Source organism: Rhynchophorus ferrugineus, unplaced genomic scaffold (genome assembly GCF_030347505.1).
Source record: "Rhynchophorus ferrugineus isolate W39M unplaced genomic scaffold, kcgeb_rfMv2 rfM2, whole genome shotgun sequence".
NCBI lineage: Eukaryota > Metazoa > Arthropoda > Insecta > Coleoptera > Curculionidae > Rhynchophorus > Rhynchophorus ferrugineus.
Window position 1 is genome coordinate 18,332,435 of NW_027472581.1, and position 17,202 is coordinate 18,349,636.

The 17,202-nt window shown below is 31.2% G+C and overlaps 1 protein-coding gene across 2 annotated transcripts in view; it reads left to right on the forward strand.

Annotated features, from left to right (window-relative positions):
* Positions 1-2,523: 2,523 nt before the first annotated feature.
* Positions 2,524-17,202, forward strand: part of Sira (Sid-1-related A) — a 35,027-nt gene continuing 20,348 nt past the window's right edge. The window contains exon 1 of one of the 2 annotated variants that reach the window (XM_076396110.1): positions 2,524-2,597. The gene's annotated coding sequence lies outside the window, so the exon portion shown is untranslated. Of the gene's footprint in view, positions 2,598-7,736; positions 7,878-17,202 lie in introns of those variants that run through there. The other variant, XM_076396109.1, reaches the window with a different exon arrangement.

Consider the following 17,202-nt stretch of genomic DNA (forward strand, 5'->3'; position numbering starts at 1 on the left):
AAAATATAATAAGAAAATTAAGACGTGATTAACCCAACGTGAACAAAAAAGAGAACTGACTGGGAGGGATTTGCTGAAGAATTGAACAAACGAATTCAATTAAATGTACTTCTCAAAACAACTGAACAATTAAATATTGAAGCAGAAAAATTCGTAGTAAATATTCAACAAGCTGCTTGGAATAATACACTAGAAATTAAGAGTACAATTAAAGGAATTAATTATCCAAAAGAAGTGAAGGAAATGGTAACTGAAAAAGGAAAATTACAAAAAAAATGTCATCAAAACAGAACACCTGAAAATAAAAATACTTTAAACAATATAACCCAAAGACTGAAAAGGGAAATACTGGAAATTAAAAACAAATCCATAAATGACTATCTAAGAAATTTAACAGATGATAAAGGAACTTATTATTCATCCTGGAAAGTCACTAAATATCTAAAGCGCTCATGTCTACACACTCCACCTATAAGAGATCTATGTGGGAATTGGGCACGTGACAATCACCAAAAAGCAGAAACATTTGCTGAATATCTAGAAAAGAACTCTCAAACCAAACAAAACTAATATTGAATATAATTTGCCGGACATACAAGCTGAAAATTCGACGATTGAATTAGTCACGTCGAAAGAGTTAACCAAATTTATTAAAACTGACATTAATCCCAGGAAACCACCAGGATATGATTTAATAACAGGAGAATTACTGCAAAAACTACCAAGAAAGGCAATTATAAAACTCACCAACTTGATCAATACAGCATTTAGATTAAAACATGTCCCAGACATTTGGAAGATGGCAGAAATTATAATGATCCTAAAACCTGAAAAGTCACCAAACGAAATAAAAGCCTGTAGACCTATATCAATGCTGCCAGTAATATCTAAGGTTTTTGAAAAACTCCTGTTGAAAAGAATAAAACCGATCATAGAGAGAAAAAACCTAATACCAACACACCAGTTTGGGTTTATTAACAAGCACTCAACAATTGACCAGGTCCACAGAATAACAGATGTTATTGAAAAAGCCTACAAAAGTATACTCAGCTATATTCTTAGATGTAGCACAAGCCTTCGATAGGGTTTGACATGAAGGCCTTGTTCATAAACTATAGAAAATGTTACCAACACAACGTACCGAACTACTAAGATCGTACATTACGGCCAGAATGTTTAAAGTTAAACAAGAAGAAGTTTACTTTACAATAAAAGTAGTTAAAGCAGGTGTATCACAAGGAAGTGGACTGGGGCCAATGCTTTATCTAGTCTAAACTTGATATACCACAAATGGATAATATTATGAAGGCTACATTTGCTGATGATACTGCGATTATAGCTGTCGGAGACAATAGTGAAGAAGCCACACGAAAATTACAACAGGCAAATGTCAATATAAATAATTAGACATAAGCTTGGAAAATAAATATTAATGAAAGTAAATCTGTGAATGTGCATTTCACCTACAATGAGACCGTAGAAGCACCAATAACATTAAATAATACTATCATTCCATATAACAACAACGCTGTTTACCTGTCTAATGAACTTTCTTGGCAAAGAGGACCTCTAACCGAACTACTTTTGCAGGCTGATTCGGTTACATGTTCGAACGTATCAGTCAGCGTTGTGTCTCTTTTTAACTAGAATAAAATGATAAACAAAAAATTTTCTGATTCTAAAATAAATTTACAAATTGAGGCAGGTAGGCAATACTTTAAACATCTTGATGATGTAAGTTCACTATTATTTTGAATGGACTATACATGACATGTAAATCACTTTATTAAATGATCTCCTGTATAGAATATTATTTTGAATAGTTCTTCTGGTATGTGCTTCTTTTAGATTAGGCGTCAGCCCAATTGCATACCAAGATATTTAGCATCCTCGGCTTGCAGAAGTTGACAATTATTGATATTCACTAGTGGGTATATTCTTCTACGAGAAGTGAATGTTATATAAGTAAATTTTGTATACGAATGAAAATCATAAAAAATTGCAAGCGTTCGAACTCCAGTAGCATATCTGCTGGAACGGAATTAAATTATTTTGTCTGTATAGTAATTAGTAATTAAACTGTAAAAATATTATATCACCATTGTTTTCGATATTTAAAAATTAATAAATTTTGAATTGGACCGGATATTTTTTAGTATTTACGCAATAAAACTGATTTCCCGAAAATCCTACATTAAACCAAACAAACCACATAGAAAAGATTCATGTTTAACTTGTTCCGTAACTTATTTACCTTATATATTAAAATAATATGTTTTGTATATTACCTTAACCCATTTTTCGAATTTCATAACAATTAATATCGATTCCGATTCGGTTTACTGAAATATTTATGACGGTGACGCGTCCTATAGCTGATCGCTTTTCTATTTCATTAAGGCGCAAATTTTGGAATGCCATTTAAAACATTCATATCGGAAAATCCATTTACTACAATCGGCCATTATGCCGTAGTAAATGTTTCATTGTTTAATAATTCATCGCGATAGCTGTGCCGGCGAAACAAACGAAAAACGCTCGCCGACCTAGTCGGTGATTTTCTGATCCGCGCAAAGAATGCAGACAGTTGTCGGGCGGTAAGTATAGTTTTGGTACACATGTGTGTCTGTGTGCAAACTTTAAATTAATGAGTTAATTTTCGCTTTTGTGTATTTAATTATAAAGATAGCGTCAATTAAAAACCTAAGATACATATTTTCCAATAAGATAAAATTAATATATAAGTGGATTAATATTTTTAAGTATCAAGTTCTATTATTTTATTATACGAGGGTCACTATTTATATTTCGGGAATAGAAAAAAAAAAGACATTCCGAATGAGGTATCTTCAAAACATGATTTTTGAACGCTTCAATAGCTTCTTCGGGCGATGAAAATCGTTGACCATGCAGTTTATTTTTAACGGATGGGAACAAAAATGGTGCCAAATCAGGGCTGTATGGTGGATGACCCATCAATTCGATGTTTTGAGTGCTCAAATAGTCCCTTGTTTCAGAGCTTGCATTGTCATGATGAAGGACAACCGGCGTTTCTTGTTTGTTTTCCTTATTACACCAAAGACTTTTGGCAAACAAATGGTTGTGTACCAATCAGAATATACTATTCTACGATCTTCTAGAGGTACTATTGCAATATGACCAGTCTTCCCGAAGAAGCAGGTCACCATTTTCTTTGAAATTCTTTCTGTATGAGCAACTTTTGTTGGATTTGGTTCATCTTGGTATCAACACCTATACAGTCGACAGCTGCTTACTTTCGGGCTCATACGAATATATCCATGATTGGTCACCTGTCACGATTTTATAAACGTCTTTCGAAGCACCGCGATTGAATTTCTTAAGCATTTCTTTGCACCAATCGCCTTTTTTGAGCGATTGTCAAATTGTGTGGGATCCAACGCGAACATAACTTTCGCACAGCTAAGTGTCCATGCAAAAAATATATGCTGGTGGAACTAATGCTTAGGGAAGCCTCAATCTCACAATAGGTGACATGACGATCTTGGTTAATCATTTCGCACACAGCATGGATGTTTTCTGGTACAACAGGTGATTTTTGACAACCTTCACGAAACTCGTAGGACAGTGAACTACGGCCACGATTGAATTCACTAAATCAGCGATACACGGTGGTTTTGGTAAATCTTCATCACCAAAAGTCATATTAAGTTGATTGATGCACTCTTGTTGTGATAATCCACGTAAAAATTCGTAAAAAATCATCGCACGAAAATGTTCACGATTTAGTTTCATTTTTTGTCGAGACGAAACTTCCTACTAAATATAAAATAAACAAATAGTGTCCGTACGACAAAATGTTCTGAGTACGTATATCGTCAAAAATGTCAAACTTTACGATGAAACCGTCAGATGGTCAACAGTGTTGCCATTTCCCGAAATATAAATAGTGACCCTCGTGGTAGCCAGTTAATATTAAGTTTATGTTTTATATAAAATATAAATCAATGTTTATCAAAGAAAACATAACTAAATGATAACATTTTACAATTTTAATTATTAGATCACTATATGCAGGGTAATACTTAACTTTATATGTTTTAACAAAACTTAAAATAATTGTTTTCATATATATTTTAAAGTCTCTTTTTATCAACTAGTGGTTTATCTGGACTGCCTACCGACTGACGAGTGACCAACTTTAGAAATGATCCCAGAAGACATCCGGTCTTACCCAGCCTGGTTACTGGCGTGACTGGGATCATTTTCTTTGTCGGATTTTACATTCTTGCCTAGGACAATCACAAATATTAAACAACCACAAACATTAATTTACGACTACGCCCCTGAAGGATTCGAACCCGAGGCTATCGCTACGGTAGGAGGACCGTCCTATTGCCTTTACCACTGCGCCACCAAGCCGGCTATAATTAAAAAAAAATCTATAACAGGATTTTACGCATCTTCTTGTTAACAAAATTAAAGTTTCTTCATCGTCAGTCTTAAGTCATTACTACCGATCGCCTTGCGGTCCAAATTCGCTAAGTCATCACCTTCTGACTACAGACCTATCAGCCTACTAAGTTGTCAGATGGAACGTCTCCAAGTGTTTCAAAACAAAATTCTCAGGAGAATTATCAATGCCCCATGGATCGTCAGGAACAATCAAATTCATAGAGAAACAGACGTCCCCCAAGTTCACGATTTTATATCCGAGGTTTACTCGAGATATTTCTCCACTCTTCGTCTCTCGGACAATAGATGTATTACCGAGCTGGCCGATATTTTAGGCCAATAACTCATTCGGCTCTTCGTAGCCTTATTCTATCACAGCCGACACTACCCCGTCGTGCTCTAACTCCTAATTGTCTCGACCTTCTCCGGCGAGCGATTAACTCATGTACCGCAAGCTGCGTAGTGTGATAACGACGCCACGTCCTTGCCTGGCTCTTGTGCCTCTTAACGATGTTACCGGTTACGGGCACCCTCCGTCTCCACATAACCACATAAGCGAGTTGGGCTTATTCTTGCCGGTCTTCCCGACCAGGTATCCGTAACAGGATTCCCCTACCCGGTTCCAGGCCAAAAAAAAGGTCCAAATTCGACTACAATTTATTAAATTATTCATGTTTCTTCGATATGTTTAAAAACTATTTGTTTATATATTTTGTATCACCGATCTGACGGCTATTCCTGGTTGCTTGATTTGGGCGAATTTCGTTTTATTGGATTTTATTTATTCATATTATACACATATTTTAGGCCTACAAATTCTTTTTTTTTTATAAGCTTTAACTGTGCCAAATTTTAGGCCTCTAGGTTCTCCCGTCTTCTTTAAAAAGGGAGGCAAAATTTTCAGCACTCGATGAAAAAAAAATGCACTGAAAACATTTTTTGTTTACACTTCGACGAAATGGCCAGTACTGAAAAGTGTCAGTGCGGTTCAACGTGAACCCAATGCGATTTAATACACAGTGACACCACCTGTTGTATATCCTTTAAAATTAATTTATAGGTTTATGTACAAAATATAAATCAAGTTTTATTAGCGAAAATATAATTGAAAGTAAATATTTTTCATTTTTATTTTTAAGGCCTCTTCATAGATAGGGTACCTAACTTTGGCATGCTATATAATAAATAACTTAAAATTATAAAAAGGGTTTTACGTATCTTCCCCTAAAAACATTAAAGTTTTTATGATCTTTTTTATGTTTGAGATCTATTAAAACAAAGAAAATTACATTTATATCTAAAATTATTATCAGTCTTAAGTTACTATATATGGAACAGTTTTCTTTCTACGTATCGTTTACAGATGTATTTAAAGGATCTATCGAACATTTGCGATTGTTTGTTTAAGTTTCGGGACCACATAAATACCATCTCTCGTTTTCCTGATTCAGTTTAAAGGGATTATGTAGGATGCTTTTAATTTTTTTGCACTTTTTAAAATATTCGTTTATTATTTTGGTTGATGGTTCATTTTCATTTAATATCATGACAACTAATGAATAACTATCATGACTCGATTACATACATAGTTCTTAGTAAGCTGGACTTGTAATACCAGATAGATGAGTTATAATGTTGTAACTTCCAACTTTGGAGTTACTGGATGGGTTTGTAAACTATTTGCATCGGTTTTCATCTCTATAATATATAGTACTTTATTATTAAATATCCTCCTAATTATTTTTTGTCAGAAGAAATTTCGCACTTCAAATTTTCGTTGTCGCTTATGTTTTCTTCATCACAAGGTTGAAAATTATTTAAATATTCGGATTTGTTTCCAATAAGCTTCAAGAAGTAAAAGTCCGATCTTAATTGTAAAGAGATTACGTTGAATTTAAAGATTGTTGGGTCCAAATTGACCAAGATTCTGGTAACTAACAATTGTTAATGTATTGCTGCTGTATATACCAATTAATAATTCAAGTTAAACTGCAAAATACCACATAGAAATTCTTTCATGGTAACTTTTACCGAATATTTCTATTGTATGAAGCGGAATTCATATAGGGTCGGTAAAATGATAAAAAAAAGTAGCGGAGAGCGAATTGTAGTATTACTCTTCAGAACTTCTTGCTCTAAAATAAAATATTAATAAAAAACTATTAAGAAACTTTTTATCTTTATTGGATAGAAACAAACTTTTAACTTAGAAAAACTTTAACAAACTTTTTGTTTTTACAGCTGTATTAGGCATGATGTTAATTCCTCAGTTTTCAATGTCTTGGCCAGACCTGACCTGAGTTTTACTCTTTATATATTTGTTTTATTGTTGTTAATACTTTGGACCCAGGTAAATAATTCCTTGAACATTAGTTAATTTTCTTAAGGAGTTATACATGTTTGTAACTCATTTTTTAATCATCTTGTGTGTATATTTTCATAAAGCTACACTGTCTGTCCCAAATAACAGTTAACTCACGTCATCAAATATTGTGACATCACAACGTCTCATTGTTTTCACTTGACATTGAATTGATTACATTGAATTCTTTTCCACACCACTTATGAACTATAGTTCTAGGCATGTTTTGTTATGCAGTGTTATCAAATAATATACTTTTGTTTTCAATGAAGAGCGTCTTTACTCTTTATTTACTTTTTGTGTTTATTTCTTATTTCCTTCGTTGCTGTGTCATTCTCACGTTTTCTTGTGAAATCACTTTGGTATTTTCTTCTTACTTTCTTCTGTTTCTACGTGTGCATATTTTTCTTGCAAACGTGAGTTGACTGATATTTTTGATGAACTATATACAGATACAGGAGAATAATAAACAGTCTCGCGGAGACAAGTCCGGGCTGTTAGGCAAATGCAACAGCGTTGCACGCTAAACGATTTCGCATTCTCTTTGGAGCTTAATCACTCTTTTTATATACTTTTATGCATTATTGGTGTTGAAAAAAAGGGCGTCGTAATCGAAATAATAAATAGAATTCTTTGAAAGTGATGGTTGGAGCAAACTTTAACCCATCACTTGTCACTAAAATTTCATTTACCACGGTGTCGCCTGTTATCACAATGTTTCATATGTTTATGATATATGGTAAATATAAAATATTTAATAGTATAAATATTGGTTGAAATTAGGTTGTAAATACGTAAGATAAAATAAGCTATATGTTTTGAAAGAGATAAAGTACGACAGAGAATCTCATTTCCCCTAAGTATTAACAATATTTTACGCAAATAGATTGATTAGATAAGAGAGTTTTTGTCAAATTCATCAGTAAATTGAAACATCTAGTATAGTGCAATACTATATATGTTGTATCAAGTATAGGATATTACGGGTTCTGGTTAATTTTTTTTTGAATAGTTTGAGATATGTTTGTTTAATATATGTACATATGTAACTATTGAATTATTTATGGATGAATCTTGATATGTAAGTACAGCTGAATACCTTTCATACCATTTCATTTCTTTGTAACTTTCTGTTATTTTTCTGACAACACATGGATTCGATGAAGAAAAATGAATATCTGTAAAAGCGATTTTTTTATTGGATTTTCGATATTCTTTTGGAATGAATGAAGCGAGGATAGGTTATATTAGCCGCTTGCATGTGTTCTGATTGTTTTTTGACTTTTAAAAGGTTTCTGTTTAGAAAATATTTATATTTTGAAGCGGTATACCACCAACGCCATGCTTATCGATCTTAATAGGCCGCAATCAGAAGGTCCTCTGTCTGGTAAATATGCTGCTTTCGAAATAATTTTTCATTTGGGATAGCTGTAATTTCCGCGTTCCATTAATACCGTCTGTATACACTGAATAATTCAATAATGCTAAATGGAAAATTTTTATTTTATGTAAAAAAGTATCAAAACTACCGAATTTAACAGTTAGGTTAGGTTGTTTAACAGTTGCTCACAATGATATTTCCCCATATGTATATCTAATATATTGTGAATCATTATGTAATAGAGATGCAACTCAACAGGCGCGAAAAGTTTTGAACTTGAACCATTCAGAGGGCGCCATAATGGACCATTTAAGTAATTTGATTGGTCAATTTAAATCTCCATTGTTGGCACCTATAAGAAAAATATTTTACGGTGAAGACATTTGATTGACTCATTAGTAATGCTTGGCATGTGACAGCCTTTACGCCATGTTTAATTGACCAACGAAATTAAAATAAAAAACGATATTTTTCTTAAACAAATTTGTTAAATAAAATTCATTTAAATATAATATTTCAAAATAAATAAATATAATATACGTAAACATAAACGTACAATAAACGTAAATTTATATATATATATAATATCACACATATATATATATATATATATATATATATATATATATATATATATATATATATATAACCATAAGCAAAAAACCTCGGTGCATTAAATTAAAATTATCTCTTCCGTCTTTTTCCTTTTTCATATTTGTTTAGTGCAATCAATTTAATAGGATCTATCAGAGTTCTGTCTTTTTGTTTTCTTATACTAAAAGCAAACTTTGAGTCTTTCCCTCTTAATATTGTGTTCACCTGTTTTACTCAAAATTATATAGCATACCTTGTTAGTATTTTTAATATTTTATCCGAAAGATCAGTATGAAATGTACAATTGAAAGATTTTAAATTTACTTTTTTTGAAACATTTGACAAAAATTTTGTTACATTATCGACGTGGCAAAATCGCTGAATAAAATAAAAGACATAGCTCAAAGACCTACTGACAGTATAAAAAACAATTATGTTGGAGTCTGGGGCACGAGATATTATCTTGCCTCTATACAATCAGTCTCAATTTGTGGATCTACTGATTTATTCATAATTGTACAAAAATAACACTTAATTTTTTTTTAAAGTTTTGCTAAATAGCCTGAGATTTACACTACGGTAAAACGTAAAACTTTGTTTGCTCTTATATGAGCATCTGGAACTGAAGTTATAGAGTCAAGTAGTTTACGGTAAAAATGAGAAAAAAGGGGGATGCTGGCTGAATTAACACAAACTTTATCATTACCTTTTGGAGTTTGTTCAAATGTTGATGCAACTTGCTTCGAACACCCTGGTTGTGGGCTTGGAATGGTAACAATTATGAGCAGAAACGTGACTGACTTCTTTTATATCATTTTGATTTTGATCCACTTTCATTGGTACATTGTCTGGGCTCGTGGTATTATTTTCACTATAACTAAGTTGTTCATAAGTACTTAAAGGAAAGTTTAAATGTCAATCACAAAAATGTCTATGACACGGTAACGATCATAAATCTGTTTCATGTTTACCCCAACCAGTTTAGGATTTGTAATGTTTTCTACTCATTTCTTAAAGATCGCCGGGTACTTTTTTAATTGAAAACAATGATGCATTTCCTCACTATCTGTGCATCCGGCCACACAACACATCCTAGAACGAGAATGTATTTCAACTACCGACTTGTATGTATTAATAAAACAAAATAAGTATCAGAAATTTTAAGTAACATATAATATGAATTTTTAATAACAAATATAGTGTTTCTCAATAAAGGCTGGTTCAAAGCTGAAATTAAATGTATGAGGTATTAAAGAAATGTTTTTTTATTCGCAAGAACAATGTTTGCAATTATGTATGGGAGTATAAAATCATGACGGAATATTTGGGGTGGTTTCTCACTTTAGTACATATTCCAGTTTGGTCAATGTTTAATAATTTTACCGCGTATATTAGACTGAATTTCAGCGATATATTAGATTATGTTAACTTTAAGGGCATCGGTCGATTGCAGCTTATTGAAATTAATCTGTGGTTTCAGAAACCTTTTACGAAAGCTTAGTGAACACAAATTCTACGATCTTGGTGATTGATCTACGATTAAATTAGTTTTATATTATTATATCCGGTAAATAAACTGTTATATTTATGAAACAGTATTCACAAGTTACTTTAGTACTTTCAATGCGAATCATAGATGGCGTCGAATATACTGCGAAATGCAGTTTGTAAAAATGTAAACATTGTTTCGAACTCGGGGCGAATTTTTGTTTCTCATTTTAACTCTAGCTAGAAAAAGACAGAATATTTTGTGATTCGTTGGAACATGTAATCGAATCAGTCTATAAAGTTCTGTTTGGTACTAGTGGACCCTGCTCTCAAATATCTACTAAATTCTTCAAAATATTAGTGATAATAGTTATAGGTTTCTACAAAATTCTAAGCTATTATGGCAGTATTGCGATGTTTTGACATTATAAATTTTGATGACGTACTTTCCTTATTTTATTGGAATGATTATATAGTCTATTCAAAGTTATTTTATATATACGTCATCCAAATTTGCTGCGTCAAAACGTCGCAATGTTGCCGTATCAACTCTGAGTTTTAGTTCAGTTGGTCTTTCATATGCAACAAAATTTTAATCTAAATAATATAATTGAATACAAATATTATCAAATATAATTTATTTTAACATTATAGTACATCTAAAAACTACAGTTAATTATAAAGCCACAATAGTTTATCGGTTAGAGTTATAACCTCTTATCACTGTTGCTTTTAAGAATTTTATGTTCTAACCAGATGGCATGTGTCTATTTTTAACTAGAATAAAATGAGAAGGAAAATATTGTCTGATTCTGAAACGAATTGACAAATTGCGGCAGGCAATACATTAAACCTCTGGATGACGTATCTACAAAAAAACTTTGAATATACTATAGATATGTTTCGATACTTCTTTTTTGAATTTAAACTTTAATCTATAATGTTTTAAGTGATACTTAATATTTATGCGAACTTGTGATTTTCTTGGATCATCCCTAGGCCTACAGATATAATTTTTTAAATTTTCTTTCCAAGAGTCACCGCAAATAAATTTTAAAGTGATGAACTATGTTAGTCTTAATATATTTCTAATATACCTAATGCTGTAACTAGTTTCTTACTAAATTTTTGAAGATTTTAGATGAAGTGCTAGGTGCTTACAAAAATTTAGAGACAACCTTCTGAACGTTGGAACTAGATTTAATGATGAAAATATAATGTCCTTGCATACATACATATACATAATTGCAATACATATAGGTGATTTCTAAGTTTTAGGTATGCCAAATTGATAATATTCCGCCTCGGTTTTATCGTAGTTAGTTTGCTGTTTAGAAGTTAAGTAATGTAAGATTCTCAATGGGCATTTTAAGAATGATGATGACGTTCTCCGTATTTTTGATGATACCTTTGTTTTACAATTTTCGAGCTCTTGATATAATGTTCAATGATTATGTTTTGTATCCATTTTTAATAAAACAACTACACCAAGGTTAATAAACAACTAAGATTGATTGTCGGAATTATCGGCAACATACATGAATTTTTAATATATTAAAAACATGTTTATACTTTAATTGTCTTGTAACACTTATCTAACAGGTATTTGACATATAACTGAGAGTTCAAATATTGTGATTAGATAATAAAATTTTGAGAATTCAACTTAAATATTATATTATATTTTTTTCTGTAATTTTATTTTATATACTAGTGTTATAACATTTAATTCTTTTGTTCAATTTAAATATATATTTGAGTACTATTGTCCTTAATTTTAGACTACGTATCAAGTGCATGATTAATGTTATTATTAAGATTAACATTAAAGTACTTTAAATATAGACTGTGAAATACATTGACTCACAAGTTTATCTAATTTACGATTTTCTAATAATGCTGGATATATATATATATATATATATATATATATATATATATATATATATATATATATACATATATATATATATATATATATATATATATACATATATATATATATATATATATATATATATATATATATATATATACATATATATATATATATATATATATATGGCCTTACTTTCGTTCTTTATATTGCGACACTGACTGATAAACCAATCTCTTTGATTTTATGTCCAGTTGAAAGTATCTTTTATCGAGTACTGCTTGACTTTGAGTCTAATCCGCTCTGCTTTTTGTCTAGCATAATGTTTTCAATTTAACCTACTATTGAGATGTACTTCAAGGTATTTAGCGGATTTTACTTGAGGAATCGGGCATCCGTCGAGTGATATAATAAGGCTGCTGTTATTTCGAAGCAACGCAATATTAATATGGACAGATTTGGAGCTATTAAGCAGTATTTTCTAGTCTCTAGTCCATTTATAGATCTTGTGAACTGCTACTTGTACTTTTTCTACAGTTTTAGATAGAGGTTCATCTTTTGCTAAGATACTGTGTCGTTAGCAAATTTTCCAAGTACTGTTTCTTTTGTTGTTGGGATATCAGCGGTATATGTTAGAGCAGATACATGAATGGTTCCAAGACATTACTCTGTGAAACTCCAGCCGAAATAGGTTTAAGTGTTGCAAAAGTCTATTCATGCAGGACTCTAAATATATGATTCTTTTGAAAATTTTTGATTCCAGCAGTCGGCAGTAATTCCGTGGTAGCAATTTGCCTGACTTTATATATTAATCTCAAATACCATACCCAAAAAAAGCTTGTGGTAGGTCCAGGAAAATTTCTTCCCAGCGAGCATTCTTTTGAGATCTGAGAACAGGAAATAGTCGCTAGGGGCAAGACCTAGAGAATACGCTAGATACGCTAAAGCAATTCTAAGCCCAATTCATGGATGTTTGCCATCGTCTTCATTGACTTCACGCTTGCTGAAGCAGCATTTCCTTTTTCTTCAAATGCGGCCGTTTTTCGGCGATTTCGTCCTTCAAACGGTCTATTTACGCTATGTAATAGTCGCTGTTGATGGTACTTCATTTTTCAATGAATGGTAGTCAATGAAAATTATTCCATGGGCATCCCAAAATACAGATTCCATAACCTTGCCAGCCGACTGTTGCGTTTTCCCACGCATTGTCACAAATCGACCCAAAAGCTCGGGTTTAATACGCTTGATCATCTTCACGACATTAAAATATATGACACCATTACGTCGCAATGTTGCCAAATTGACTAATCATACATGAATTATTGGCTAACATGTTTTGCCGGTTTGTAACCTCTAATTTTAATCACTAACGTTTTTAAGAATTTCGTAAACATTTGGCAAAAGGGTCGACTGATATCAACACAAATCGAATTTTATAGAGTTTAGAACGAATTTTACATTTTAACAAAGTGCATTTGGCGGTATGTTCAATGTCATCTATGACCTGCAATGGCTGATTTATGGAAGGACTACACAAGGCTTTGCATGAAAACTGGCGCGGAAACAATGTTATCAACATGCAACAAGATTATGATACTATGGTTTCATGGTTTTCATATTATTTTATCTATTCCAAATAATTTTACCAAATAAATTATTAGTATTTACTTAGAAATTAAAATAGCCGACTTGGTTGGTGCCGTGGTAAAGGCAACAGGACGGTCCTCCTACTGCTGCGATAGTCGCGGGTTCGTATCCTGCTGGGACATGGTGGTAAATTTATGTTTGTAATTTTCTTAGGCAAGAGTGCAAAATCTGACAAGGAAAAGGATCCCAGTCACGTCAGTAACAGGCTGAGTAAAATCAGATGTCTTCTGGGATGATTTCTAAGTTGGTCACTCGCCAGTCAGTAAGCTTAATGGTGGACCGTGGTTCGGAGCCCATGTGAAGCTGTTGATCCAGTCGAAATAAACCCTTGTTGGTAAAAAGAAGACTTTAAAGTATTAAAAGAAAGAAATGAAAATAAGTACATTTTTATAAATCTCTTAATTCGATATCATTAGATAAATAAAATATTTTTGCGATTGTTGATTACTGTCGTGATGATTGTCTGATACGCCTGATATAAATGATTACTAATACATTTATAATAGAAAGAATCTAATACCTTTTAAATAATATTTAAACTAACAAATTCAATTAATACGTAAATATAATTAAAAATGTACAAGGAATTGATTATTGACTCTGTAAATAATTAAAATATAGCTAAAACCGAAACGTTGTTTTAACCTTACATTGAACGTGTGTTTTAGATATGTTCTAATGAAATTTTAAGAAAAACAACTAATGCCAGGATATGTATACTCATCGATACAGTTCTACGAATTATTTGATAAGGTAGTTTGGAGACAGGTCTTATTAGGAAATTTTGCAACAGTTTCGCTTAAATTATTTATTCTATTTAAAGATTCAACAGTAAAAATTATGAATAAGAAACGAGGAACATATGCAAGACGATTATCTGAATTTCTTAAGATATATTAATAATAGAGTTCTTTCTTTTAATAAAATCCAACTGTATTATCAAGGACATGGCAAACATAAAAACCGCAACTATATATAATTTAGATGATGATAATCAATATAGATTAGTTTTATTTGGATCATATAATTACTGTATATTTTTATTGCATTTTTTATTAGATACACTTAGTACAATCTTAATTTTAATTTAATGTATTACTACTTTTCTCAATCGATCAATAGACCAGCAAGCCGAGTGTGGGATAAATAAATAAAACTAAAATTAAATTAGACTAACTCTAGCTATAGTTCATGGTAACACTTATACAATTTATTCAAGTTTGTTTGTTTCACTTGCGTTGTCCAGTACTTTTATTTCCGGTAGTTATAACATTCTTTGATGTTTTACTACAAAATCTTTGATAACTTTGATTATTGGATTACTAGTCGTTTTGTTGTATTATTACAACCTTATACGTCCAAATAGGATTTACTAGAGGCTTATAAATCCAAGTTTAGATCAAGCTGAGACTATCCTCTGGCAGTTATTGAGTCTGATTTTCTCAGTTATTATATTATCGACTGTTTTTTCATGTAGTTCATCGATTGTTGGGTGGCGATTACGAAACTTTTAGATTTAGAAATATGATCTATATTACTTGATTAATAGTAATGTGATATTAATCTTTTGCAGCTTGTAAATTTTAGCAATATGCGAGTGATTAATGTAAATATAATTAACAAATTAACTGATGTTATTAAGGATTTATACATTTTATTGTTTGTTGATTTTAGTTTAATTTAAAATTTATTTATATTTACTGTACATTTTATATTTTAAAAATGTATGGTTTTAATGGATTAAAGTGTTTGTAACATTTAATCACTTGCAAACAGTGCTAATCTTAGTAATGTTAAAGTGTTTGTATTCATAGAAGGTTCAAGCTGAAACTATTGAGAATAGAAAGTCATAGGAGTTTTCGCAGTATGACAATATATTCATAGACTACATAGAAGTGCAGGTCAATGTGCTCTAAATATATTTTGTTTGCTTGGATTTTTCCAAACATGTACAATATTGTTCGTAACAGTATCAGTATCCACTCCTAACATATTCTAATAATATGATGACACACGTATGACATCATAATACTTAGGAAAAATTATACTAACATATACACATTTAATATACCCTATCAAACAGTGCTGGATATCTAGTTATATTTTACATTCTCTGTCATTATGTGAGGTTTGAAAATTACCATATCCAGGTAATTTTGTTGGTGTTGTTACATCTAGAATATATGATATTTTTATTTATATTTTAAATTTAGTTAGGTCTTTTAATTATCTAAATTTTATACCCGAACTATATATAATATATTAGCAGAAACTTATTGTATTAAATAAATTGTTATTACTAGTAGTTCTGAAACCTATATGGACATACGGAATTCAATTATGGGGATGTTCCATTAAAACTAATATAAATACAATACAAGTTTTCCAGAACAAAATCCTGATAAGTATTGTAGGTGCATTCAGAAACTACAAGACTGATTACTTCACCGAGACCTTTGGATACCTCTATATGAGCAGAAATGTTCTCATATCAATGTCCAATTAATATAATTCTAATCAGAACAGAACATAGATCCAAGAGAATTAAAGCATTTGATCTTATGTAGTGTAATGAGGTGCCTTTAATAACATTAAACATTAGTGATAATAATTACCTGTTATAAACACGGAATCATTGTTTTGGAGTTTAGCTTGTTTTGATGAACTTCAAATCGTTGCTTAACACTATTCTAATTGAAAATGCTGAAACCATAACGGATAGATAGTCAGAAACAGAGGCTCTAATTAGTTACTTAGAACAGGAACAAAATTATATATGTATTAGATGTACTAGAACTTTAAAATAAATTATATTTGATAATATTATTTTATAATATTATCAAATAGTTTCATAATTTTACTTAACATTTTGTTATACGTCAAAGCCAAAATGAACTAAGGCTCCAAATTGGTGTGGCAACATTGCGGCGTTTCGACGTCATAAATTTAGATGATGTGAGTTCACTGTTATACTGAATGGACTATACTTATAGTCTGTCAAAAGTAGCAGAGAACTCACGTCATCAAGACAATATTTTCCTTCTCATTTCATTCTAGTTAAAAAGAGATATAATGCTGTCTGATGCATTCGAACATGTAATCAAATCAGCCTGAAAAAGTCTCTCGGTTGTTAAATGTCTGCAAAATTCCTTAAAACATTAGTGATAGTAAGAAATTACAAACCGGCAAAAGTTGTTTTGGCCCTTTGCTTGTTTAAATAAATTTCAAATGGCTGCTTAATATTTGTGATTACTATGGTTGAGAATGTAACTGTTCTTCTATAATGTTAAAATTTGTTACATTAAACAATTTTAAAATTATTTAAGAAATTTAAGTAGAATTAATAGTATATAATATTTCTCAGTGTGGTTTGGTGTTTCTTTTAAATGCGAGTCTATAATACGATTTTCTTTCTTTCTT